We start from the raw sequence: 27016 nt of genomic DNA, 5'->3' as shown, positions 1-27016 counted from the left end.
AATATTATCTTCTGTTAGCTAGCCATGTTAGCCGCTGAATATTAACTGAAATTATATATATATATATATACTATAATTAAAATATTAACATTCTAAGAATTCATTTTCTGTCAGTAAAACACGTAAAATAGATACTTAATTTTTGGTTGTTGATCCATTTCTCTCACAGGCAACATGTTACTTATGAAATGACAAAGATTTTGGCTTATATACACGGACACAAAAATTATTGGCATGACTGGTTTCCTAGTATTTTGGTAGGAAAGTTATTTATTTCAAACGGTTCATTTTGAACACACCAAGAAAATGTCTTGAAATATGGTGATTTTATGACTCGTTAGCAAATTCAGTCTTAAAGGCAATTCTTGATGGAGTCAACATGTTGTTTCCAAGTTCAGTTTTTTCAAATCTCCTGCTGAAAGCAAAAGTGAAGTTGGTGAGATTTGTATCTCTTGTATCTCAACAATATAATAATTTACGTACTACAGTGTTTCAGAAAGATCTTGCCAAAAGATATGGCACTGTCTTTCTTCAACATAATGTCGACAAAACCTGAATCCTATGTTACATTATAGCAGCCATACACTGTTATTCTGCTTTTGTTGTTATGATGTTTTTCCCCCTGTTCAATCTGACTGCATTCCCTATAAATATCAATCACAACACAAACTATAGGAGCCAGTATATCTATCTCCCTTTCTGTTCTTGCGTAAAAAGCCTTACAGAGTAAAGGGAAATGTGCTTTCAGCGGTTTGCAAACATATTTTTTAAGGTTGTGTGAAACATATAATCATATCAATATAATATCTAGTATTGGAGTGCTTGTGTGGATTGGTGGGGGGTGAGGAATGTGCAGGCACACTGCATGAACTTGTTTTCTTCTAAGAGTTATGGAACAGGGAGTACAAGACAGGGAGTACGGGATGGCACGAGACGAAGGGAGTACCGGACGATAACACCTCAAGGTCGGTGAGGAACGAGAACAAAGAACAACACCACGTCCAGGTGGTTGGGCTTCGAGAGGAAAAAACCAACCCCCTGACCACAGTGATGACACCTCGACGGGGAGGAGATGACCATCGACCAATCATCACACAATATTTTGCATGCTTTAATATTCATATTGTGTTTCTTTAAAACTGGGCAACCCGGAAGAATGTGTCGTTTTTTGGTGGTCACAAAAACGCACGAGTTTTAGTGTGAGGGACCCGGGACCCAGGCCTGTATTAGTACGCTTTGTTAGGAATAAACATTTGGTAAATTTGGTCTGATTGATCTACTGGTCTTCTCTTTGACAGAACGAACTCGCAAAATTGTTAGGTGCGCCAGTGTGTGGATTAGGACATAGAAACTTGTGTTAAGTGTTGATCGCAATTTGGAGTCAGATCAATAGCTAAAATCCGTATCCTAACAAGACCCAACATTCCGCCTTACCAAGAAGATGAACAAGTTAAAAGTTTAGCTCAAGAGTGTTATAATTGTTTTTAACATATACATTGTTTGGTGAGCAATTTTTGGGTAACATGGTATGTTTGCATTAATGCATGGTTTCAAAAGGAGACAGAAAACATCCCCGCAATGCCCTGGTCACAAAACAAGCATTTTCATGACCAAGAATTCACACTACTTAACCAATTCAGCTGATGGAGGACTTATGAAAAGGATTTATTAGTGCCTACATCGAATCTATTTCAAGATATACTCAAGCCTAGGTGAAAGGATATAAGAAATTTGCTTAGAAACAGTTATGTCCTTGTGTTTGATTGCTTACTCTTAAATTGTTGCAGTGACAGGGTCGGTCACGTTGACAACATAAATTCTGCTCCCTCTTATGTCTGAGATTGGAGTGAGAGACTCAGACAGCAATGACTTGCTCTTGACCTTGCGAATGTTCCTTTGACTCTTGTTAGGATACGGATTTTAGCTATTGATCTGACTCCAAATTGCGATCAACACTTAACACAAGTTTCTATGTCCCAATCCACACACTGGCGCACCTAACAATTTTGCGAGTTCGTTCTGTCAAAGAGAAGACCAGTAGATCAATCAGACCAAATTTACCAAATGTTTATTCCTAACAAAGCGCACTAATACAGGCCTGGGTCCCGGGTCCCTCACACTAAAACTCGTGCGTTTTTGTGACCACCAAAAGACGACACATTCTTCCGGGTTGCCCAGTTTTAAAGAAACACAATATGAATATTAAAGCATGCAAAATATTGTGTGATGATTGGTCGATGGTCATCTCCTCCCCGTCGAGGTGTCATCACTGTGGTCAGGGGGTTGGTTGTTTTCCTCTCGAAGCCCAACCACCTGGACGTGGTATTGTTCTTTGTTCTCGTTCCTCACCGACCTTGAGGTGTTATCGTCCGGTACTCCCTTCGTTCCGTACCGTCCCGTACTCCCTTCCTGGGCCTGTTCCATAACTCTTAGAAGAAAACAAGTTCATGCAGTGTGCCTGCACATTCCTCACCCCCCACCAATCCACACAAGCACTCCAATACTAGATATTATATTGATATGATTATATGTTTCACACAACCTTAAAAAATATGTTTGCAAACCGCTGAAAGCACATTTCCCTTTACTCTGTATTGTTCTCATTAATGATGAAATACAACCAACTTTAGCAATTAGACTCAAATAAATGGTTTTAACTATTACATACTATTACTATCATTGCATATGATTTAGTGAAAACAATTATGACAAATATAGCATAGGCATTTGAGTGCACTTAGATGATTGTAACATATGTAAATCTGCAATGCTTTATTACTCACTTGGGAACCTATAAAATATCCAGCCACTTCTTTGTGAGGCAAACCCTAATCAAATCTAACTATGACCCCAGTAACCTAAATTCTCCACAGGCCCATGGCTACCTTAATAAGGATGTTGCCATATATTTCATTCAGACCTTCAGCTCGTTGTTCTGCAAAGTGAATGAAGACATGCAGGACTGGTTGCGCAATCCGGCGGGGTTCCATTTGTGCCAAAAATATGTCATCGTGGGCACTGCGTATGTCTCCTACTGCACATGTGAAATGACATTTGGCTTTGTTTACTGAACATTGAATGTGTCGTCTTGATGTGACATTTGACAAAGTCCTGTTAGGATATGTTTTTTGACAATGTCATCAAAGGCGGTTTTACGGGGTGGCAGTTTCCGCCCAACCCAAATATTTTGCAAACTCACTTGCCACCTCTAGGCTGTTAACCATCCATCAATCCATCAATCCATACCCCATACCCCACCTATCCATCAATTCACCCATTCATACCAAATCCACCCACCCTACAATCCATCCATCCATACACCCTTCCATCCAACCATACACTTTTCCATCCATCCATCCATCCATCCATCCATCCATCCATCCATCCATCCATCCATCCATCCATCCATCCATCCATCCATCCATCCATCCATCCACCTACCCTTCCTTCCATCCATCCATCCATCCATCCATCCATCCATCCATCCATCCATCCATCCATCTAACCATTTTCTGAACAACTTATCTTCACAACAGTCACAGGCCCACTGCAACTTATCTCAGCAGTCTTTGAGTGGCAGGGTACCTCGACAAATAATCATTCACACTCACGCAAAAGGACAATTAGGAGTGTTCAATCAGCCTACCATGCATGTTTTTGGAAGTAGGAGGAAATGGCAATGATTGGCGTTTTGCCCTATTTTGCCGGTCCACCCTCCATCCCCAATCGTCCTTTAAAAGGGCTTACAGTGTTTAAATATATAGGACCCGAGAAGACCCGCATGCCAACTGACTCCGTTCGTTATTACGTTCTCGTTACTCTGAGGATTGCATCAACTCTAATCATGCCTCCAAAGGAACCAAGTGGGAGCAGTAAAGCCATCCTAAAACACAAAGACGCTCTTAAAGCAAAGTGACAGTGAGCGCCCGGCGCGCTGCGGTTGCGCGATCAGACCAAATTAAGCTCCCTGCGCACTGAGGTCCACTTAAATTTTGGAAAGTACATCGGGAATTTCAAAATATTTTCTAAATTTCAGCTACGGCTCTGTCACAATAACGGTTGCGCGTTCGGCGGTACGCTACTGCAGTTGCGCCATCGAACAAAAATGCGCAAATGAAAAAATGCTTTAAAAAAGGCGGGTTATTGTCTTAGAAAGGATTCATTTTATTTTCATTATTTGTAATGGGAAAACATGATACCGACCGGCATTTTTCTGGTATGATAGCGCATTGCCATGTGTAATAATTTGATGCTGGAAGTGCGTGCGTGCGTGTGTGTTTGTGGGTGTGCATCAGTTTTTTTGTCATATATATTAGGTGTACATCTTCAACACAGAGACAATCAACATGTCTGTAGGGTAAATTGGCTTGATTGACATTCAGGTAAAATTAGAATTTATTGTTGCTTCAGGTACCAACTAATGTCATTTTAATGTTGAAACATAAACCTGTGAGTACTACACCTCATGGGAATTTTGCAGGAAAATGTTTCCATGGCAACCTGAGGTAAAGTTTAATTTGTACCATTGGTGAAGTACATACCGTATTCGCCCGAATATAAGATGACCCCGATTACAGGAAAAAAATAATTGAAAAAAAAATACTTTTTGAACACCAAATTTAATTTTTAAACAGAAAATAATTACATCTGAAACAAATGATTATAATAATATCACTGAGAGAAAAAGCACGTTATTTTGCCTGAAATATGTAAACTAAAGTGCAATCACGTTTGTAAATGAATGGCTTCTGGTTTTTGAAATGTAATAAACCAATCTACTGTGATAAAACAAAAAAATTGCAATAACTGCATTAACCATAAAAGTGAAGTTGTCATGCCGTTATGTTTTGTGGGTTATTGTTGTCTTGTCTTTTTAGTCACATTGTTACTTCCTGTTTTATTTTAATAAGTAACTCTCCTCTCGTTTCAGTTCGTGGGTCCTTCCTCTGTGCGTCAGTCTACTTGTCTTCCCTGATCCTAATTGTGTGCACCTGTGTCCTTGATCCTAATTGTCTGCACCTGTGCCCTTACCTTTCTGTTTGTATTTAGTCAGTGTTCCCCTTGTGTTGTGCCAGTGCGTCTTGTCTCTTCAGGAGCTCCAGCGATCACATGAATGTAAGGATACTTTTTGAGAACCTAGTTTTGTGAGGAAACCTTTATCGTCTAGCCGAGCTCTGAGTATTTCAGTTTTTGTTTTTGCCACCTTGTTTTCCCTCTTTGAGGCGCGTTTGTTTTTTTGTGCTGACTCCAGCCTGTCAAAATAAATTCCCTTTTTTTTTGTCACTCTGCATCAGAGTCCTTGCCTTGATCCAGAGGGGCAGACAAGACTTATACACACGACAGGTAACAAGAGGCAGGTGGGAACAATCAAACTGATCATGGGCACACAGGAGGGGAGGGGCGAGCACAGACAGAAACCAAGACAACCGACACACAGTGAAACGGCTGGGGATGAGACGTGACAGAGTATAAAATGGGGAATGATTTTAAACACAATAACAAAAAGCCTCCATGTAAACATGGCTATTAGATGATATAGATGCTCATTTTTTGTTCAGACTTTGCATGAATTTGAGAAAAAATAGAGGTGGAAAGGTTCACAAAAATACCTTCTTTTGGCTTTTTATTACTTACTAGTTACTTACTTTTTATTACTTACTTACTACTTTATTACTTTTAGTACTTCTTAGAAAACAGCACTAGATTTCCCATAACCTACTGGTTTTGATCCATTACTCTACATCACATATGTCAGAGTCAAGGCCCGCGGGCCACATCCGGCCCGCAAGAAGGTTTTTTACGGCCCCTGGGATGATCTTGATTTATTATTAGAACCGGCCCGCAGCAAGCCGGCAGCCCGCAGATCTTTTACACGCACCAATACTACATTTCCCACAATGCAAAGGTGACGCACCGAGCAGTAGGCTGCTTCATTTCAATATTTATTGGCACAGCAGTCGTCAGCATCACAGTAAAATTAACTTTCAGATACCCATCAAAAATGGCAAAACGGAAGGTGGATACTGAGAACCGGGGGTTTCAAACAAGGTGGGAGTCGGAGTATATGTTCACGAAGGTAGCTGGAAAACCTGTGTGTCTTCTGTGTGGAGAAAGTGTGGCGGTACTGAAAGAGTATAATCTGAGACGACATTATGAAACGAAACACGCGGACAAAAACAAGAATATGGACATGGAACAAAGGCTACAAAAGGCAGAGGAATTAAAACGAGGCCTCAAATCTCGACAGGCTCTGTTCAAAAAAGCCAAATCACAAGGCCAGGCTGCTGTCAAGGCCAGTTTTATTTTGGCAGAAGAGATCGCTAAATCAGCCCGGCCATTTACGGAGGGGGATTTCATCAAAAACTGCATGATTAAAGTTTGTGACGAAGTTTGCCCAGAAAAAAGGCAACTCTTTTTAAATGTGAGTCTGAGCAGAAACACCATTGCCGAGAGAGTAGACCAGTTGTCCATCAATCTAAAAGAGCAGCTTGTGAAAAAGGGAAAAGATTTTATTGCATATTCCTTGGCTGTGGATGAGAGCACCGACATTTCTGACATTGCCCAGTTGTCAATTTTCATCCGCGGAGTGGACTCCAACCTAAGCGTGACAGAGGAGTTTTTGGCTTTACGTCCTATGCATGGCACAACTACGGGGCATGATTTGTATGAAGAGGTGTCAAGATGTGTAAATGAGATGGAGCTGCCTTGGGAAAAACTCGTGGGTTTGACAACCGACGGAGCACCTGCGATGTGTGGACACAGGAGCGGACTGGTGGCGAAGATACGGGAAAAGATGCAAGAGGAAAACGCGACAGGTGAGCTGACAGCTTATCATTGTATCATACACCAGGAAGCGTTGTGCGGTAAAGCCTTGAAAATGGAGCATGTAATGAGCATCATCACGCGCACAGTTAACTTTATCAGAGCCAAAGGTTTGAATCACCGCCAGTTCAAGGCATTTCTGACGGAGTTAGAAACGGAGCATGGTGATTTGCCTTATCACACAGAGGTGCGATGGCTAAGCCAGGGAAAGGTGCTTCAAAGATGTTTCGAGCTTCGTGAGGAGATTTGTCTGTTCTTGGACAGCAAAGGGAAAGACACAACACAACTCCGAGACGAAATGTTTCTGTGTGAAATGGCTTTTCTGTGTGACATTACGAGTCATCTGAATGCAATAAACTTGCAGCTGCAGGGTCGGGATCGTGTCATCTCTGATATGTACAGTACAGTGAAGGCATTTAAAACCAAACTGACTCTGTGGGAGACGCAGATGCGGAAAGAAAATTTGAGCCACTTTCCCAGCTGCCAGACCATGAAAGAGAAGCTCTCTACCAGTGCGTTCCCGAGCACACAGTTGGCTGATAAAATAGGTATGCTTGCCGCTGACTTTCGACGCCGATTTGCTGACTTTGAAGCACAAAAAAGCAGGTTGGAACTGCTCGGTAACCCATTTGCTGTTGACGTGGAAAGCTCACCACCAAACCTCCAAATGGAGTTGATTGACCTCCAATGCAATGATGCACTGAGGGCAAAATATGCGGCAGTGGGTGCTGCGGAGTTCGCCCGTTTCCTCCCCGGCACAATGCCCCAGCTGCGCATCCAGGCTGCTCAAACGTTGTCTATGTTTGGCAGCACATACCTGTGTGAACAACTGTTTTCTTTGATGAACCTGAACAAAACATCACACAGAAGTCGACTTACTGCTGAACACCTCCACTCAATTCTGAGGATTTCTTCAGCTCAGAGCCTTACCCCGAACATTGATGAACTTGTGGAAAAGATGGGACACCACCAAGTATCACCCTCAACCTCAAACAAGTGAACATTACTGTGCAATCACATATTTAGAGTTTTTACTCAGTTCAAGTTTAAAAGTTAAAATTTAATATTTGTTTTCACTGCATGTTACTTCTCCTTAAACAAAGTGTTGTTTTTGATTAATAGATTTTTGCACTTTATTTTTTTGTATTTCAATCCAATTATATTTTAAAAATATTTCAGTTGAGTGGATGATAGAAAATTGCTATTATTGTTTTTTCTTTGAAGTAAATTTAGCCCACTTTTGCTAAAATAGAAAATATAGTCTACTGATGGTGCCTTGAATACCGGTTTCTTTCATTTAATGTTCATGTTATGGGGATATTTATATAAAGGAAATTTGTCTTTTGTGTCTGTTGAAAATTAAAGATTACTGACAGAGCCATAAGAAAATATTGCTTTATTTATCTGATCATATTGTAATATATTTGTTAGGTTTTCAGTAGGTTCAATTAGGTTCACTAGACTATATGCGTCATTTAAAAATTTTTCAATGAACATTCGAACAGTCCGGCCCTCGTCTTGTAGCTGATTTTTTTATTTGGCCCTCCGTCCATTTGACTTTGACACCCCTGCTCTACATAATAGAAACCAACTGCAGGTCACAGTTCCAGTGTGCTCATAGATCATTGGGCTGCCTCTTTGCTCTCTTGCACACATCCATGCCCAATGGAGACTCAGGTTAGTAGGCAGAATCATCAAAGGCCCCACCCATGTTCTCCACTCAGCATTCGAGCGGCTCCTATCTGGCCAGCGGCTACACTGCCCTGCCTGCAGAACCCAGAGGAAGAAGACACCCTTTGTCCCCACAGCACTGCAGATCCTGAACTCTAACCCCCTTCCTGTCCCACCACTACTGCACATCCCTCAACTGACTTTGTTGCACTTGGACTTTATTGATCCGTCCTCACTTGTGTAATTTCTTTGAAAATTTTTTTTATATTCTTTATGTTCTATTGTCTGTATGTTTTTAATATCAGTTCTACTGATGGTGCTGATTAGCATGTCCGCCTCACAGTTCAGAGGTTACAGGTTTGATTCCACCTCAGGCCCTCAGTGTGTGGAGTTTGCATGTTCTCCCCGTGCCTACGTGGGTTTTCCCCGGGAAATCTGGTTTCCTCCTACATCCCACAAAACATGGTTGGTAGCCCAATTGAGCATTCCAAATTGCCCATAGGTGTGAGTACGAGTGCGTATGGTTGATCGTCTCTATGTGCCCTGCGATTGGTTGGCAACCAGTTCAGGGGTGTCCCCCACCTACTGCCGGATGACTGCTGGGATAAGCTCGAGCACACCCGCAATCCCCGTGGGGACAAGCAGTACAGATGGATGGATGGATTCTCTATTTATGCCATATAGGGGCAGGCATAAAAAAAATCTTCATTCAGCCTGTGTATCCATCTGTTGCCATTGATGCAAATTAGCTTTGTGTTCAACTATAGAAGCCTAAATTTCACACTCAGTATGCATAATTTTTGTTGTTTTTATGCTGTGATTTCCATGAGGTTCTCGTCATGTAAAATACACGCAAATTACATGTTTGGGCTCCACAGATTAAGCTTAAATGTACTCCATGGTAAAAGCTCAAAATATTCACAAAGTCTTGAATGATAGACATAGAACAATGATTTCATAATTCCTATCTAATTTAGAGTAATGATTACGTGTATAATTACTTTCCAACTAATGGTAAATATGTGTGAATAAGTTCAGCTCATGCAGGAAGTTTGTTAAATTCTTGTCATTAAGAGACATGAACAGAGATAATTGTTAGGGGATTTATGGTACACCTAAATCAGGTAACTGCTGTCGGAGTTAAAACAGTTATATGGCTTCCTTTTTTTTATGATGCAGGCTGGTAGCTGCATGCTAGCATCAAATACCCACCCACCCACCCACCTGTTAGGGTTTATAAACTATCTTGATCGTATGATTATGTTGGAATGTAGACTAGAATTATTAACTTTGTGTAAACCTTTTACCTTTCCTTGACTCTGAAAAGTTTAACCATTCAGTTGTTGAAACTTTCCAAATGGTGTGGAAACACTTTCTTGCTTAGTTAGTCATCTACAATGCTCCACTAGTTTCTGTTTCCACGGCCTTGTAAAACAATGAGCTGGGACCTTCTGCACTGATTAACCAGTTGCTGAGGTGACCACCAAACATGTCCAATGTCACCCCCACCCTACTTGTTCTCAATAAATATGCTCTTGTAAGAGACTAATGGCAGAGTTTGTTCGAACATTGCTGTACCTACAGTGACGAACAGGCTCTCCACTTGCAAGTGCTTAAAGGGCATACTGTCTCCCGTGTGGTTCTTGCAAAATAAGTTAGAGTCAGAACACCCACTCTAACACACCCACCAAAAAACCCACCCAAACCCATCCATCCATCCATCCATCCATCCATCCATCCATCCATCCATCCATCCATCCACCCACCCACCCATCCTAGCTCATTGTGTATTTACCCGGTCTTGGGACCAGACCAGGGAAGACACTGGCTTGTGCCCCCCTATGGCTGCATCTGGCTCTCTGACCAGGAATCGAACCCAGGGCGCAGAATCCTAACCACTAGACCAGGGGTTGGCAATTACTTTTGGACGCAGGCCAAAAATATTCAGATAATGGCATCGCGGGCCATTGCTTTTTTTTGAGGGGGGGGTCCCTGCTATTTAAATGATTAATTATTATATCATATTAAAATAAACATCATCTTACTTTTAAAATGCATTTAATTTAATTCCATTTGAACAGATCTTATGTTGTTAATTTAACAAAATATAGACTATTTTTTACCTTGCCCATCTATCTATCTATCTATCTATCTATCTATCTATCTATATATATTTTTTTTTAATCCATCATATTAACATCATCTTGCGGGCCAGACAGAATAGATGGGCCCCTATTTGCCGACCAGTGTTCATCACTCTTATCTATTGTTTTTACTCTTTGTGCTATTTGCTTGTATGTGTTGTGTGATGTGTCTAGTCACCGTGGGACAGTGGGAAACGTAATTTTGATCTCTTATGTGTGTTAACATGTGAAGAAATTGACAATAAAGCAGACTTTGACTTTGACCTGGTTAAATTAAAGTAAATGAAAAAATTGTCATAAATAATTATTTCACTGACTGCATTTGAAAAGGTGAAAGTGTTTTTAATTGTTAACCACTTTCGCTGATTGTTAACCATTTTCACTTCATCGGGAGGCACAAGACTGAAAGGCAGTGCTGTAATGCAACAAACATTGCTCTGCAGCAGAGCTAAAATTAGACGCAATATTTTCATTTCCTTATTGCTCAAGCAGAAAAGCTTAAATCTTTATGTTTGCAAACATTCTGAGGTGAATAACAACATATTTTCAACACAAGTACGTTTTTGTAATGAGGTTTAATAAGAAGCCGTTTGCTTCGTAGTGTTGGATGAATGCAGCAGGTGAGATAAAGATGGTAATGCTTTATCATTTCCCCTCTGAATACAATTTAATAAATAAAAACACACACCAAAGTATGTTCGACCTGATGAATATTCAAAAACTTGAATATGAGAAGTTGCTCACTATTAATCCTCCCATTAGAATTTGAACTTGAATGTATTCTTATCTCCCAAGTGACTGACATGCAAAAAAGTAATTAGATCCTTCTGTGTTGGAGATTTCAGGTGCTAATTTCATTAGTATTAGATTTTTACTGAAGTGAAGGTCAGATTCATAGTTCAGTTATCACAAGGGTGACTTGTTTTTGGTGGTTGTAATGTCGTTGTTTATGATTATTGGAATTTGCTATGTCCTGCAGCAGCTACAACAGCAACAACAGCAGCTCCAGCACCAGCAGAAAGAGATGGCCCAGATTTTCCGGAGCTCAGGGCGCTAAATCTTCGGCCACTCCCTCGTTCAATAGGAACAGATGCCAGCTGCATTTGAGACCCAGTCCAGGGAGGGGATCCGTAGACCCATATGTGAGACTCTCAACGGGATCACCAGTAATTGAGTGATGTTCCATTTATTTATTATCTTTCTGTGTGTTCACAATTGTCATGGTGATCTTTCTGGCGATTTCTTAACAAGGTTGGATGGTTTTTTATTTTCCAAACATTGATTTCTCCGACTGCCCATAAAGGCACCACCGCGATCAATTAGCGTGTTCGAAAAGAGGAAAATGACGTACGTGCATGTGGAAAAGGCGGCTATGTATGGGAGAGAACTCTAAGAGGAATAAAAATTCCATTGAAAACAAAAACTTTTTCCACCGAGCGAGCCAAAGTAGCCTATGTGGTTACACCTGACTGGGCGAGCGTGCCTCTGGGGCACGGCGAAGTACGATTGACAATCCTCCACCTGCGCATCGTTCAACGCCATCGCCCATGGGATGCTTGACTTGGGATCCGCCAGTTTGGATGTCTCTCAGGAGCTGCTGGTCCTTCACCAGGGGAAAAGGTCAGTGGCGGAGTTCGCAATTTAATTCTGAACTTTAGCCGAGCACAGTGACTGAAATCCTGCCTCCTTGGTGAAGGCTTTCCTCCACGGGCTGACGGACTAGATGAAAGATGAACGGATCTCCTACAACCACAGCTGGACTTTGGAGGACGCCATGGATCTGGTGGCGCAAGTCGACTGACGAATTCGGAATGGACGGCGCGAGCGAGAGAGCAAGTCCCTTTCAGCGATTTGTAGTCGACGCACGACGCAGGCTCTCTGACCGGTTGGTTCATCAGTCGCCTTGTGCTCTTCTGGTGTTCCAGCCTCCCTTTCCCCCTGTTGCTCTTTTTGCATACCCTAAATAAACAGTCCTCATTCGTGAGAGGCTTCCCGCGCTTGTCCGCTGTCACGCACATTGCTCAGAGGCTCGCCCCGTGCTATCAGCGTGTATTTAAGTGCCGTTCTCCCGTCACTTATAAACCCACAAAGTAGTACATTTGCGAAAGATGATGCGCAAAGTGGTGAGAGATCGCTGTATTTAGTTGACGTAAAAGTACTCAGGTATCGCACAGCTCTAATACACTGCACTCCCACAAGGGTCCACCAACGCTCTCTAATAGTGAAACGCAGACATTGAAGTAAGATGACATTTTTGAATTATTTATATATTTTTAGTTGGAGGTCGGTTGACTGGGTTAAAAAGTATCCATATCCGGCCCATGGGCCATCATTTGCCCAGGTCTGTTCAGAGGAGTAGCAAGCAGAAGGTTGTATTCCTTCTTGTCGACTATTTGATTCATAGACTTTACTTTATACTCCACGATGAGGTTTAGGGCTTGACGTCGACTTGTCGTTAATCACGTGCATTTGGGTTCTGGAAGAGGCAGCAATAGATAAATGCACTGAATGTAGTCAGACTTAAATTTGTTTAAAGTGCCTTTTCTGTCTACATGCAAGAGCTAAGTTTGAGGAGAATTTTGAGGAACCTTTTTGGCCAATGACTATCAAATTGGAAGGAGGGTGGGAATTTATTTCACTTCACACCATGCTATAGTGCAGTGTTTCCTAGCCACTGTGCCGCGATACACTGGTGCGCCGTGAGAGATGTTCAGCTGTGCCTTGGGAAACTGTCTAATATTAATTACGAAGGGCATTGTAAACAGGTTCACCAAACCACTGTTCAGTTAGGTCAAGGCCTGGGCAGCCATTTGTTAATCTCACGTGAGTGGCTAATCGGAGAATCTTGAGATTTTATGTCATGTCGGTCTGATTGAGCTGCATCGGTACATATTCAGTTTGTGTGCTTTTGATCACAGTGACGACGCTCTGACCGCCGTTGCGGACTGATGGAAATCACAGCATGTACCTGGATAGTGCATTTTTCACCAACATAAAGTACATAGCCAAGTCGTGACACCTTCACTTTGATTAACATTGAGTTGTTTCCAGAACAGCAGGGCGTCTTTAAACATGACTTTGTTCTTATTGTCACAAATTTATAGAGCTAGTCTAAAACAGTAAACACGGTATTGTTGATTCTTGTAGATTTCAATCACACTTTCAATAGTTTATTCACCGGGGGCGACGAGACCCAATACAGGTCGGAGGTCGACCTTCTGGCCACGTGGTGCAGGGACAACACCCTCCTGCTGAACGTCAGCAAGACCAAGGAGATTGTTGTTGACTTCCGGAAGGGTCACAACCAACACCTGCCGCTGACCATCGACGGTGGTGTGGTGGAGAGAGTGAGCTGCACCAGATTCCTAGGGGTGCTCATCAGTGAGGACCTCTCCTGGACCACCAACGCTGCGTCGCTGGCGAAGAAAGCTCAGCGCCGCCTGTACTTTCTGTGGCGACTCAGGAGAGCAAGTGCTCCTCCTTCCATTATGACCACATTCTATCGTGGCACCATTGAGAGCGTCCTCTCCAGTTGTATCGCTGTGTGGGGTGGTGGCTGCATTGAATACAACATGAAGGCTCTGCAGCGCATCGTGAACACTGCTAGTAAGATCATTGGGGCTCCGCTCCCTTCCCTGGTCATTTACACCTCCCGTCTCACCCGCAAGGCGACCGCGATTGTGTGTGATGTGAGTCACCCCGCTCACTCTTTGTTTGATCTTCTGCCCTCTGGGAAGAGGTACAGATGCCTGCGCTCCCACACCACCAGACTCGCCAACTGCTTCGTACTCTAAGCTGTAAGGATCCTGAATTCTCTCCCTCGTCCCCCCTCGGCTGCACAACGTCCTGTTCTTTTGCGCTATATTCTGGCTGTCTGCTGTATGCAGGCTTGCTCCATTTTGATCCTCTTATTTATATATATATTTATTTATTTATTGTTTATTTATTTGGGTTATTTGCTTATTACTTAGTCATCGCTCTTGTCTAAATGTCTAGTCACCGTGGGACGGTGGGAAACGTAATTTCGATCTCTTTGTGTGTCTTAACGTGAAGAAATTGACAATAAAGCTGACTTTGATTTCGACTTACACTGTCTAAAACTTTTTTTTAAAATTGTCACTTTTATTTAAAACAAAGAAATCCAGTATAAAAAATCTAGAATTATTTATTTTTATTCAATTATTTGACTCTCTCTCCATACATATATAGGAAAAGGACTTTATTTATATCACACTTTCACAACGTCTTTCGTTGTAATATAACACATTTTAATATAGAAGCTGGTGTAACACTTAACAAATTTTTGTTGGTGGTGTGCCTCAAGATTATTTCCAATGAAAAGGTGATAGTGTGAGTGCATATGGGTGTTTTTCTTAATGTTCCATGCAAAATTGGCTGGCGATCAGTTCAATGTGCACGCCACCTCTCACCCAAGGTAATCTGGTATAGCAGGGGTGTTAGGGTTTATAAACTATCTTGATCGTATGAATATGTTGGGATGTAGACTAGAATGATGAACTTTGTTTGAACCTTTTACCTTTCCGTGACTCTGAAAAGTTTAACCATTCAGTTGTTGAAACTTTCCAAATGGTGTGGAAACATCCTTGTTTTGCTCCACTAGGTTTTATTTCCACGACCTCGTAAAACAATAAACTGGGACCCTCTGCACTGGTTAACCATTTGCTGAGGTGACCACCAACTGGGACCCTCTGCACTGATTAATCATTTGCTGAGGTGACCACCACACGTCAAATGTCACCCCCACCTTGGCCACTCTCACCCCCACCCTTCTCTTAATAAATACTCTCTTGCATGAATCCAACGGCAGACTTTGTTCGAACATTACTGTACCTACAGTAACGAACAAACTCTCCACTTGCAAGTGTTCAAAGGGACCATACTGTCTCCCGTGTGGTTCTTGCAAAGTAAGTCAGAGTCAGAACATCCCTAACAAGGGGTGTCAAACTTTTTTTTTTCCGCGGGCCGCATTGTAGTCATAGCTTCTTTCGAAGGGCCATTATGACTGTAAACCCAAATAAATGTATGAGCACCTCTTATTATATACTATAAAAGCTACAAAACAAACTGACAAATAACTCGTGTTCAAATCAGACGAGTAAAAACTGGTCAAATTTTTATATTTGTCCTGTGGCAAACGCCACTCTCGATCTCTTTGTGTGTCTTAGAGACATGTGTCAAACACATCTCTACAGGCTAGAGAATTCCGTTCTCTAGCCTGTAGGTTATACACTTTAATAACCTAATAATTAAGGTTTTATTAAAGTTAAAAAAATAACTTTTTTATTATTAATTTTGATAAAAAGACAAAATTTTTATCTTTATAAAAAATAAAGATATTAAAAGTGAAGACAATTTGCAATTCTAGTAATGACATGAATTTGCTGCACAATTTGTCTTCGCGGGTCACATAAAGTGATGTGGCGGGCCGTATCTGGCCCCTGGGCCTTGAGTGTGACACCTGTGTGGTATAGGCTCCAATGCACCTGTGACCTTGGTAACATGCATGTCTTGCTAACTTCATTTGAACTACACTGCTCAAAAAAATTAAAGGAAAACTTTGAAAACACATCAGATTTCAATGGTGAAACAAAAAACGTTGGATATCTATACTGATATGGACAGTTTCATGTCTAAGGAACAAAAGGATGCCACATCTTTTGATGGAAATAAAAATGTTCAGCCTACAGAGGGCTCAGTATATAGACACCCCAAAAATCAAAGTGAAAAAATTATGTGGCAGGCTCGTCCATTTTGCCTAAATTCAATTTCTGCAACTCAAAATTATTTTCAATATCTTGTGTGGCCCACGTGCTTGTATGCATGCTTGACGACGTCGCGGCATGCTCCTAATGAGACGACGGATGGTGTCTTGTGGGATGACCTCCCAGATCTGTCGAAGGGCATCAGTGAGCTCCTGTAAAGTCAGAGGTGTTCTATCAGGTTTAGATCAGGTGATCGTGAGGGCCATTCAATTGTGTAAATTCCTTCATCCTCCAGATACTGTCAGCATTCTCTTGCCACATGAGTTTAAGATCAGGGGATGGCTGAGAATATTGTCATTTGTCTTTTTCACATCTTGAGTGTTGTTAGTCACCTAAATGTTGATCAGAGACTGTGATGTAACGAAGTCAAAATCCTTGTTTGGCACGCTCAAACATAGCGAATAGATTCTTCTTGAATCTTGAATGAGGCTGGGCATTGTCGTGGATCAGGAGGAACCCAGGACCTTCTGCACCAGCGTAGGGTCTGACCATGGGTGCAAGGATTTCATCCCGATACCTAATGGCAGTCAGACTGCCGTTCTCTAGCCTGTAGAGGTCTGTTCGTCCCTCCATTGAAATGCCTCCTCAGACCATCACTGACCCACCACCGAACCGGTCATGCTGAATTATGTTGCAGGCAGCATAGCACTCTCCTTGGCTTCTCCAGACCCTTTCACGTCTATCACAGGTGCTCAGGGTAAACCTGCTCATCTGTGAAAAGCGCAGGGCACAAGTGGCGGACTTGCCAATTCTGGTGTTCAATGGCAAATGCCAATCGAGCTCCACAGTGCTGAGCAGTGAGCACAGGGCACACTACAGGACGTTGTGCCCTGAGACCACCCTCGTGAAGTCTGTTTCTGACTGTTTGGGCAGAGACATTCACACCAGTAGCCTGCTGGAGGACATTCTGTAGGGCTCGGGCAGTGCTCAACCTGTTCCTCCTTGCACAAAGCAGCGGATATCGGTCCTGTTGATGGGATGAGGACCGTCTAAGGCCCTGTCCAGCTCTCCTAGACTAACTGCCTGTCTCCTGGAATCTCCTTCATGCTCTGGAGATTGTACTGGGAGACACATCAAATTTTCTTGCAACAGCACGCATGGATGTGCCATCTTGGAGAAGTTGGACAATTTGCGCAACTTCAGGAGGGTTAAGATATTGCCTCATGTTCCCAGTCGTAATCATGACTCTAGCTAAAGCCAACACTTGTGGAAAAACAGTTAAAAAAGATCAAGAGGGAGTAACTTGAAATGGCTTCCACCTGCAAAACCAGTACTGTTTTGGGGACCATCTCGTTGTTGCCCCTCTAGTGCACCTGTTGGTAATTTCATCACCAATGCAGCTGAAACTGATTAACAACCCCCTCTGCCACGTAGCTGACCAAAACCTTATCAGAAAATTTTAATTGAATTCATGCCATACCCTGATAAAAAAACTGTTCCTTTAATTTTTTTGAGCAGTGTATATTATCATATTGTGTTAAATATTGGCCATTTAGCATTCATTGCTGCTTGGTTACCTTGGAAGGGGGATTCCGCCATCTGTGGCCTCTTCCCAAGGTTTCTAATTCTTCCACAGAGAAGTTTTTAAGACTTTTTCCTTGCCCTTTTGGAACTAAACATCAGGGGATGTTATTGTATAATGTAATTTGTCAAGTGTAGGCATGTGAAGGCCTTTGAGACTTTGATGTGATCGATACCTACATATACAAATACATTGGACTTGACTTGGACAGCTTATACACTGAATTTATACATTCAGTGAATGAGCTACCCTTTGTCAGTTAGCAGATTATTACAAAGCGTTGGATCCTGTGAATTTTTTTCACGACCATATAAAAATAGTGACAAATAAGATTTAGGGTTGAAACTATGAATGTCGTATTTTTTAGTTTTTTTCATAGTTTGGGTGGGGGACGACTTATACTGAGGAGCGATTAATATGTGAATTCTTTCACAAATTTCCACAATTCAAAGAAAAATAAATAAGTGAAACCGCGATAAACGAACCGCGATGTAGCAAGGGGTTACTGTAATTTGAATTTCAAGTGACATCAGCGGCAGGGCGCGGCGTTTGTTTACATAAAGGACAAAGATTCGATCACGGGATGACAAAGATGACGAAAGGCCTCACGCACTGCCGGCATCATTAGTGGCTTTGTTTGTAAGTGACACGGAGGGCGAAGAGTTTGAAGGATTTAATGATGTGGAGTGACACAGAAGGTTTGTAAAACTATTATGGCTTTTACGCAGGCCCGGTCCTACTCTACGAAGCTCTCTTTCACCTCCGTGGATGGAAGTCGGGGGCCGGCGCTCGGCCGGGTGGCTGTCCGGGGACGGTGGATGGGGTTCGGACATGGCTTTTACGTACGCCCGCTCATATTCTATGGAGCTCTCTTCCACCTCCGGGGATGGAAGTCCACGCCGCCACACGCCTGGAAGTCCACGCTGGTGCTTGGGGCCGTGTGGCGGTGAACTATTTATGTTAGTTATTTGATATATTTTATTTTGTGTAGCAACTTGTATATGTTTTTATCATTCCAGTTCAGTAGTTGTTGGCTCGTTGAACTCTTGTTTTGTTAAATAAAGCGCTGTTTACCAAACCCACGTCTTCCCTTGTACTTTGTTAATGCTACAATATAGTTATATGCTAAATCTGTGGAATAACGACGATGCTGACGTCAGGGCGCACGCGTGGCGTTCTTGACAAAGGACGAGGAATTTGATAGATGGATTTCATGATTTGGAGTGACACAGATTGTTTGATATTATTATTGCTCATTTAATAGTTGTTTGATATATAATTTATATATTGTTATATGGGCGGCTCGGTGGAGCAATGGGTAGCACGTCTACCTCACAATTCTGGTCAACAGGTGCGGGATCGATTGCACCTCCGGCCTTCCCTGTGTGGAGTTTGCATGTTCTCCCCGTATCCGCGTGGGTTTCCTCCGGGCACTCCAGTTTCCTCCCACATCCCAAATACATGCTTGATAGGCCGATTGAGCACTCCAAATTGTCCCTAGGTGTGAGTGCGAGTGCGAATGGTTGTTCGTCTCTGTGTGCCCTGCGATTGGCTGGCAACCAGTTCAGGGTGTCCCCCGTCTACTGCCTGATGACGGCTGGGATAGGCTCCAGCATGCCCGCGCCCCCCGTGGGGACTGAGTGGTTCAGAAAATAGATGGATGGATGGATGGATATCGTTATATGGGCCTGTGGAATATTTTAAAGTGCAAGCGCCGTCAGCGGCGCGCACCCGGCCGGCATTGTTGACATAAAGGACGATGGATGGATTTAATGATTTGGAGTGACACAGATTGATAATATGATTACTGATACAATAGTTATTTGATATATAATTTATATATCGTTATATGGACTTGTGGAATATTTTGAAGTGCAACCGCCGTCAGCGGCGCGCATTAGTTGTTGTTGACAAAGGTCAATCGATGGATTTAATGATTTGGAGTGACACAGATGGTTTTATAAACGTGTTATTTATGTAATAGTTATTTGAATGATTTTAAATGTTACATCAGGCCCGTTCTCAGCTCTTCGTTTGTGTTTACGTCACGTTAGCATACCTATCGTTTAGCCTGTTGTTGCTCGTTCATGTCTGTTCTTGGTGTTGGATTTTGTCGAATACATTTTCCCCAAAATGCGATTTATAATCCGGAGCGACGTGTTTTTTTTTCACGTTATTGTGCATTTTATGGCTAATGCGACCCATATTCCGGAGCGACCTTTAGTCCGAAAAATACGGTACACAATTTAAAACGTTATCCTGGCCATCAGTTCCATCAGTATGTTTGCTATTTGCATTCGGGATTGGTCACCGTGTGAACATGTTGTCCATCCATTTTCTAAACCGCTTCTCCTCACGAGAGTCACGGATGTGCTGGAGCCTATTCCAGCTGATTACGGACAGTAGGCAGGGGACACCAATCGCAGGGCACACAGAAACGAACCAGTCGCACACACACCTACAGGCAATTTGGAGTGCTCAATCAGTCTACCATGCATGTCTTTGGAATGTGGGAAGAAACCACAGTACCCGGAGAAAACCCACAGGGAGAACATACAAATTCCACACAGGAAGGACGGAGCTGTAATATAACCCTAACTTCTGCTTTATATATTGCACTTCCTCGAAACAAACATCTTGCCCCTTCTCTCATTTTCCTACACTTTAAATTGATGTCATCATTATAGGTAAGACTAATGACAGTAGACACTAGTTTGTACTTCTTTCCTGCTACTTCCGTCCCTTAATTTATATCTGGCTAACTCTCACCAATCCCGATCGCATCATCTCATGCTCCCAAAGGAAACTCATAACTGTGACCTACCGTGTTTTCCACACCATAAGACGCTTCGGGTTCAAAGGCGCAGACTCAATTATGAGGACTATTCATTTCTGTACTTAACCCACACACACAGCGCACTGCTTTATAGGGTGCATGCATGCTAAAACATAAGATATATAAAATATGTAACGGGACCAAGACAGTGAGTTTGGTTTTTGTTAAGGTTTGTCTTCGACGCCAAACGCACGACACAACGGAAGTGAGACTTAGCCTTTAAAGGCGTGTTTATTTCTCAGAGTACAAGACAAGTCAGTCTAGGAGAACTCAGGAAATAACGGCAACAAAGGTAATTCTCTTTAGTCTCTTGAAAAATCCACACAGGAAAAACTCGGGGGGGAAAAAAAACTAGACTTGTAATTCACAAAAAGAAATCCACAGAAAGTCAGGAATTACCACAGGTGAGAGGAGGCTTGTAATCCAGATCGAGAAGGAATCCAGCAGCAGCAGCTAGAGAGAGATCCTCACACTGGAGCTGACAACACGAACCTGCAACTGGTGACTGGGAAGCAGGCAGCTATATACCAGCCCTGCTGAGCTGATGAGCTGCAGGTGGTTAATTGCTGATTGCCCTCAGGTGCGAGATGAAGCACCTCTGGTCCTGGAAGGAGGCTTAGAGAGGCGGGTCCTAACAGTAGCCCCCGTTCCACGGGAGCCACCTGGCGACTTGCCAGGTTTGTCGGGATAAAACTCTGAGCAGATCAGGACTCATGATCAGCTGGTGGGAAACCCAACTCCGTTCCTCTGGGCCATAGCCTTCCCAGTCCACTAATTATTGGAACCCCCACCCTCGGCACCGGACGTCCAAGAGCCGACGGACCTTCCACTGGCGGTGCCCATCCACGATTTCAGGGGGAGGTGGTGCTGGGGCAGGAGGCATCAGAGGGCTCTGGGAGACCAGTTTGATGCGTGACACATAAAAAATTGGGTGAATCTTCTTGGAGGCTGGAAGCTTAAGTTTCACCGCTGCAGGGCTGAGCACCTTCGGGATCTCGAAGGGTCCGACAAACCGGGGATTCAGCTTCTTAGCGCTCGACTGGAGTGTAAGGTCCTTGGAGGAAAGCCACACTTCTTGCCCTCGACGATACACAGGTGCTGGGGTTCGACGTCGATTGGCCCCTCAACGGGCCCGTTCCACTGTCTGGAGCAGGGCGGCTCTGGTGGTCACCCAGACCTGACGACAACGCCTCAGATGCTCCTGCACCGAGGGAACTGTCACTTCTGACTCCTGTGCAGAGAACAGGGGAGGTTGGTAACCCAGGGATACCTCGAAGGGGGAGAGGCCGGTGGCAGAGCTGACCAGGGAGTTGATGGCGTACTCAACCCAGGGGAGGAAACGGCTCCAGGAGCTGGGTTTCTTGGCGGCGACACAACGAAGAGCCGACTCGACACTTTGGTTCATCCGCTCCGTCTACCCATTAGTCTGCGGGTGGTACCCAGAAGAAAGACTAACAGAGGCGCCCAGCCCCTTGCAGAATGCTCGCCATACTTGGGAGACAAATTGAGGACCTCGGTCCGAAACAATGCCCTTAGGAAGACCATGGAGGCGGAAAACGTGGCTTGTCAGAAGGTCCGCTGTCTCAGTAGATGATGGGAGTTTTGGGAGAGCCACCAGGTGTACTCCTTTACTGAAGCGGTCCATCACTGTCAGAATCACAGTGTTACCCTGTGAGCGAGGCTGTCCGGAGACAAAGTCCAATGCAACGTGGGACCAGGGCCGGATAGGAGTGGGGAGGGGCTGCAACAGACCAGCGGGCGCCTGGTGAGAGGCCTTGCTGCGGGCGCAGACAGGGCAGGCCATGACAAAGTTCTTGACGTCATTTCCCATAGTGGGCCACCAGAACCTCCGGGCCAGGAAGGTGAAGGTCCGATGGACCCCTGGGTGACAAGAAAACCGACTGGCATGGCCCCACTGAAGAACTCGAGACCTGACTGAGTCCGGGACGAACAGACGCCATGGAGGCACATTCCCTGGAGCAGGATGGGAGCTTATTACTTGTCTAACCACGGTCTCAATCTCCCAGGTGACCACGCCAACCACCTTAGTCTCCGAGAGGATGGCGGTTGGTTCTCCTGATTGGGGCTCCCTTCGGGTGTAGCCGGGAAAGAGCGTCCGCCTTGGTGTTGCGGGAGCTAGGGCGGTACGTCAGTGTGAACTCGAACCGACTGAGGAAGCTGGCCCACCGAGCTTGCCGACCATTGAGGCGCTTAGTAGCACGGATGAATGTCAAGTTCTTATGGTCCGTCCAGATGGTGAAAGGCTGCTCCGCTCCAAGTAATGGCGCCACTCCTCCAGAGCAGCCACCACCGCCAGCAGCTCCCGGTTCCCGATATCGTAGTTCTCCTCGGCGGGAAGGTATCGGCGGGAGAAGAAGGCGCAAGGGTGAACCTTCTGGTCGGACGCTGACCTCTGGGAAAGAACAGCTCCCAACCCGGTATCTGAAGCGTCCACCTTCACAATGAACTGCCTCTTGTGGTCAGGCTGAAGCAGCACTGGAGCACTGGTGTGTCCCTCTTCTTGAGGGACTGGAAGGCAGTGCGAGCAGCCTGGGACCAGATAAATGGCTGGGCGGGGGAGGTCAGCCTGGTGAGGGGTTCAGCCACTCCGCTGAAATTCCGGATAAACCTTCTGTAGAAGTTTGCAAACCCAAGGAAACTCTGCAATTCCTTACGGGTTGTGGGTTAGGCACAGTCCACCACCGTCTGGATCTTGCGGGGATCAGCTCGAGTCCAGCCCTTCTCCACGATGAACCCCAGATAGTCGACAGAGTCCGAGTGGAACCGGCATTTCTCAGCCTTAACGAAGAGCCAGTTGTGGAGGAGGCGTTCTAAAACCCGGCGAACATGCCGGACATGCTCCTCGAGTGTCCTGGAAAAAATGAGGATGTCATCCAGGTAGACTACCACAAAGTCATCGAGCATGTCGCGGAGAACATCATTTACGAGTGCCTGGAATACTGCCGGGGCGTTGGTGAGGCCGAACGGCATTACCAGGTACTCATAAAGGCCATGGGGTGTCTTAAAAGCAGTCTTCCACTCATCCCCTCTCCGGATCCGGACCAGATGGTAGGCACTCCGGAGATCCAGCTTGGTAAAGACCGTTGCCTGAGTGAGGGGCTCGAGAGTGGAACTCATCAGAGGAAGGGGATATTTGTTCTTAATGGTTATATTGTTCAGTTGGCGGTAATCAATGCAGGGACGTAGACCACCGTCTTTTCTCTTCACAAAAAAGAAACCAGCTGCCACCTGGGAGGACGACGGTCGAATGAGCCCTGCCACCAACGACTTGGAGATGTATTCCTCCATGGCAGCCTTCTCAGGGATAGACAGACTGTACAAACGGCTACCGGGCAGGGCAGCCCCAGGGCGGAGGTCGATAGCACAGTCATAAGGCCGATGTGGGGGTAGAGACTGAGCCCGGGTCTTGCTGAAGACCTTCCCGAGATCATGATACTCAGGAGGAACAGAGGAGAGGTCAGGAGCGGGAACACTGGAGGCAGTACGAGGGAGCGGACCAGGAGCAGCTTGAAGACACTGGGCATGGCAGGAGGGGCTCATGCTTCATAAGCCAGGGGCGGCCCAGAACCACAGGGATTAATGGGGAATGGATGACAAAAAACTGGATTCTCTCCACGTGGTTCCCTGCAACGGTGAGAGAGAGAGAGCCGGAACGTTGGCACTAGCCAGTCGTCGCCCATCCAGTGCGAAGGTCTTTGTGGGTCTCTCCAGTCTCTCTAGTGGGATATCGGCCTGGTTAGCAAATTCCGAGTCCAGGAAACACTCATCTGCCCCAGAGTCAATAAGCGCACAAACTGTGAGTCTTTGGCCGGCCCATGCGAGAGTAACGCTCACCAGACTGTTAGCAGGAGTGGGGTTGCGGGAACAGGAAAGGCGGCTCATCAGGATCTCCCGAGGTCCTGGTGAGCCTAATCTTTTGGCAAGACTGGGCAGTTGCTGATACGATGTCCCTTCTGGCCGCAGTAGAGACAGAGGCCTGCCTTGAAACAGGCCTCTCGTTCCGCCGGAGTAAGGCGTGTGCGTCCCAGCTGCATAGGTTCCTCCCCGGTCAATGTCTGGGATGTGGCGGGAACCCCCAAAGGGGGATTAACATGAGCAGGGGTGCTGGCCGGTTGGGAAGTGGGCAGTGTTCCCCGCGGAGCTCGCTCGCGCCTCCCCTCCTGGAGGCGTCCATCAATACGAGTGGCGAGGTGGATCAGGTCGTCAAGGAAGGTAGGTTCCTCTCGGGTGGCTAGTTGATCCTTCACGGCGTCACTGAGACCCTTCTGGAAAGTGACACAAAGCGACTGGTCATTCCAACCACTCTCCGCCGCGGCCAGCCTGAACTCCACTGCGTAGTCTGCAACACTGCCGCTGCCCTGCTAGATACTGCTTAGTCGCGTGCCAGGGTCCCGGCCATAGATGGGGTGATGGAAAACCTTCCGAAGTTCAGCCACAAAGTCCCGGTAAGATAGGCAGAACCCGGCCCCCATGGACCAGGAGGCAGTAGCCCACTGTGCTGCCCGGCCTGTGAGGAGGTTGGTCATGTAAGCAACCCGAGCTGCATCGGATGAGAACATGCTTGGCTGATGAAGGAAGACCAGCTCACACAGCATGATGAATGTGGCGCAGGTCTCGAAGTTGCCGTCAAAAGGTCGTGGACTTGAGACAGGGCTCCCGGGAGGCATTGGGCCCCGTAGGGTTAGCTGGGGTGACGCCCACAGGGGCGGGGCCAGCTGGGACTGCAGGAACTGGTTGGCCCTGCGGCTGGATGCTGAGGGCTGCTGTGAGAGCCTGTAACTGCTGCAGAATCTCGGCCCCTTGATCCGCCAGCGCCACCTGCTGGGCTGCCAGAGCTTCCACGGAGGCCCGCAGAGGCCGGACCTGCGCCCGAAGGCCCCGCACAGCCACAGAGGACTCCCGCAGTTGCCGCGTGTGGGAATTAGTTAACTGAATCTGCTTGAGGAGAGCAGCGTGGACTGGATTAGTTCCCACACTGTCTGTGCCGGCTGGGGTCATAATGGCAGGTTCGTACTGTCAAGGTTTGTCTTCGACCCCAAACGCACGACACAACGGAAGTGAGACTTAGCCTTCAAAGGCGTGTTTATTTCTCAGAGTACAAGACAAGTCAGTCTAGGAGAACTCAGGAAATAACGGCAACAAAGGTAATTCTCTTTAGTCTCTTGAAAAATCCACACAGGAAAAACTCGGGGGGGAAAAAAACTAGACTTGTAATTCACAAAAAGAAATCCACAGAAAGTCAGGAATTACCACAGGTGAGAGGAGGCTTGTAATCCAAATCGAGAAGGAATCCAGCAGCAGCAGCTAGAGAGAGGTCCTCACACTGGAGCTGACAACACGAACCTGCAACTGGTGACTGGGAAGCAGGCAGCTATATACCAGCCCTGCTGAGCTGATGAGCTGCAGGTGGTTAATTGCTGATTGGCCTCAGGTGCGAGATGAAGCACCTCTGGTCCTGGAAGGAGGCTTAGAGAGGCGGGTCCTAACAGTTTTACTTCGTTCTATCAATCTTCATCCAAAAATCTATCAAATTTCTCATCTTCTGTTTCCCAGTTAAACAGCTGATGTTACTTATAGGGCTCTCTATTGTACACCAATATTCCTTGGTAGGTTTACGAGGCTCGCCCCGCACCTTGGGCAACATAGCCTTTGCCATAGTTACTAACATCCTTTGGAACTTTCTTCCAATATACATTCGTGACTCAACAGACATCCTAATTCAAATCACACTTTACAACTCACCTTTTCAGAACTACTTTTAATCAGTAAATATTGTCTTGTGATTTGCTCTTCTGTGTTTCTCATGCCTCTAGTTTATTTTTATTTCAAAGCTTTGTAACGATGAAATGTATTTGTTTTTTCCTTTTGAGACTATAATTTTTTAGTAGTGTGATAATTATAGTGCCTTTGAGCACTAAACAAATAAAATCTATTAAACACACACGCATGCGCACATGCACACATAGTGTGCAAATAAAGAAGTAATTGGTAAAATTTACTTGAAAACTAAGTTGCTATTAGAATGAACTAATCAGTAAACAAAACTACTTTACATTTTTAAATTACTTCAAATAAAGCATGTTTGTTGCTGGACATGTCACAATTGTTATTAAATATCAATTCCAATCATTCCTGTGATCTGATCAACTGCATTGTTTTGCGCATGCCAGTGTCACCAACAGCTGGTTTTACGCAACTCAGTGGTTGAAGTTTGACG

At 44.9% G+C, this 27016-nt stretch overlaps 1 long non-coding RNA gene and 2 pseudogenes across 3 annotated transcripts; 2 read left to right on the top strand and 1 right to left on the bottom strand.

Annotated features, from left to right (window-relative positions):
* Window positions 1–5048: 5048 nt before the first annotated feature.
* On the top strand, window positions 5049–12605 carry LOC147061279 (uncharacterized). 3 transcript variants are annotated; one of them, XR_015065530.1, is made up of 4 exons: window positions 5061–5115; window positions 5295–5343; window positions 11617–12257; window positions 12334–12605. It is a non-coding gene; the product is annotated as an uncharacterized LOC147061279 (long non-coding RNA). The 3 variants fall into 3 exon arrangements; XR_015065528.1 differs by having other exon boundaries at window positions 5081–5115; window positions 5295–5357; XR_015065529.1 differs by lacking the exon at window positions 5295–5343 and having other exon boundaries at window positions 5049–5115.
* LOC147061280 (general transcription factor II-I repeat domain-containing protein 2 pseudogene) lies at window positions 5714–8225 on the top strand (annotated as a pseudogene).
* Window positions 12606–21354: 8749 nt separating the features above from the next.
* On the bottom strand, window positions 21355–22183 carry LOC147061278 (uncharacterized; annotated as a pseudogene).
* Between the last annotated feature and the right edge of the window lie 4833 nt (window positions 22184–27016).

This window comes from Syngnathus leptorhynchus, chromosome 2 (assembly GCF_054491065.1).
Source record: "Syngnathus leptorhynchus isolate UIUO chromosome 2, UIUO_Slep, whole genome shotgun sequence".
Classification (NCBI taxonomy): Eukaryota; Metazoa; Chordata; class Actinopteri; order Syngnathiformes; family Syngnathidae; genus Syngnathus; species Syngnathus leptorhynchus.
Note: the sequence above shows the minus strand (reverse complement) of the source record. Positions and strands in the feature narration are given on the sequence as shown.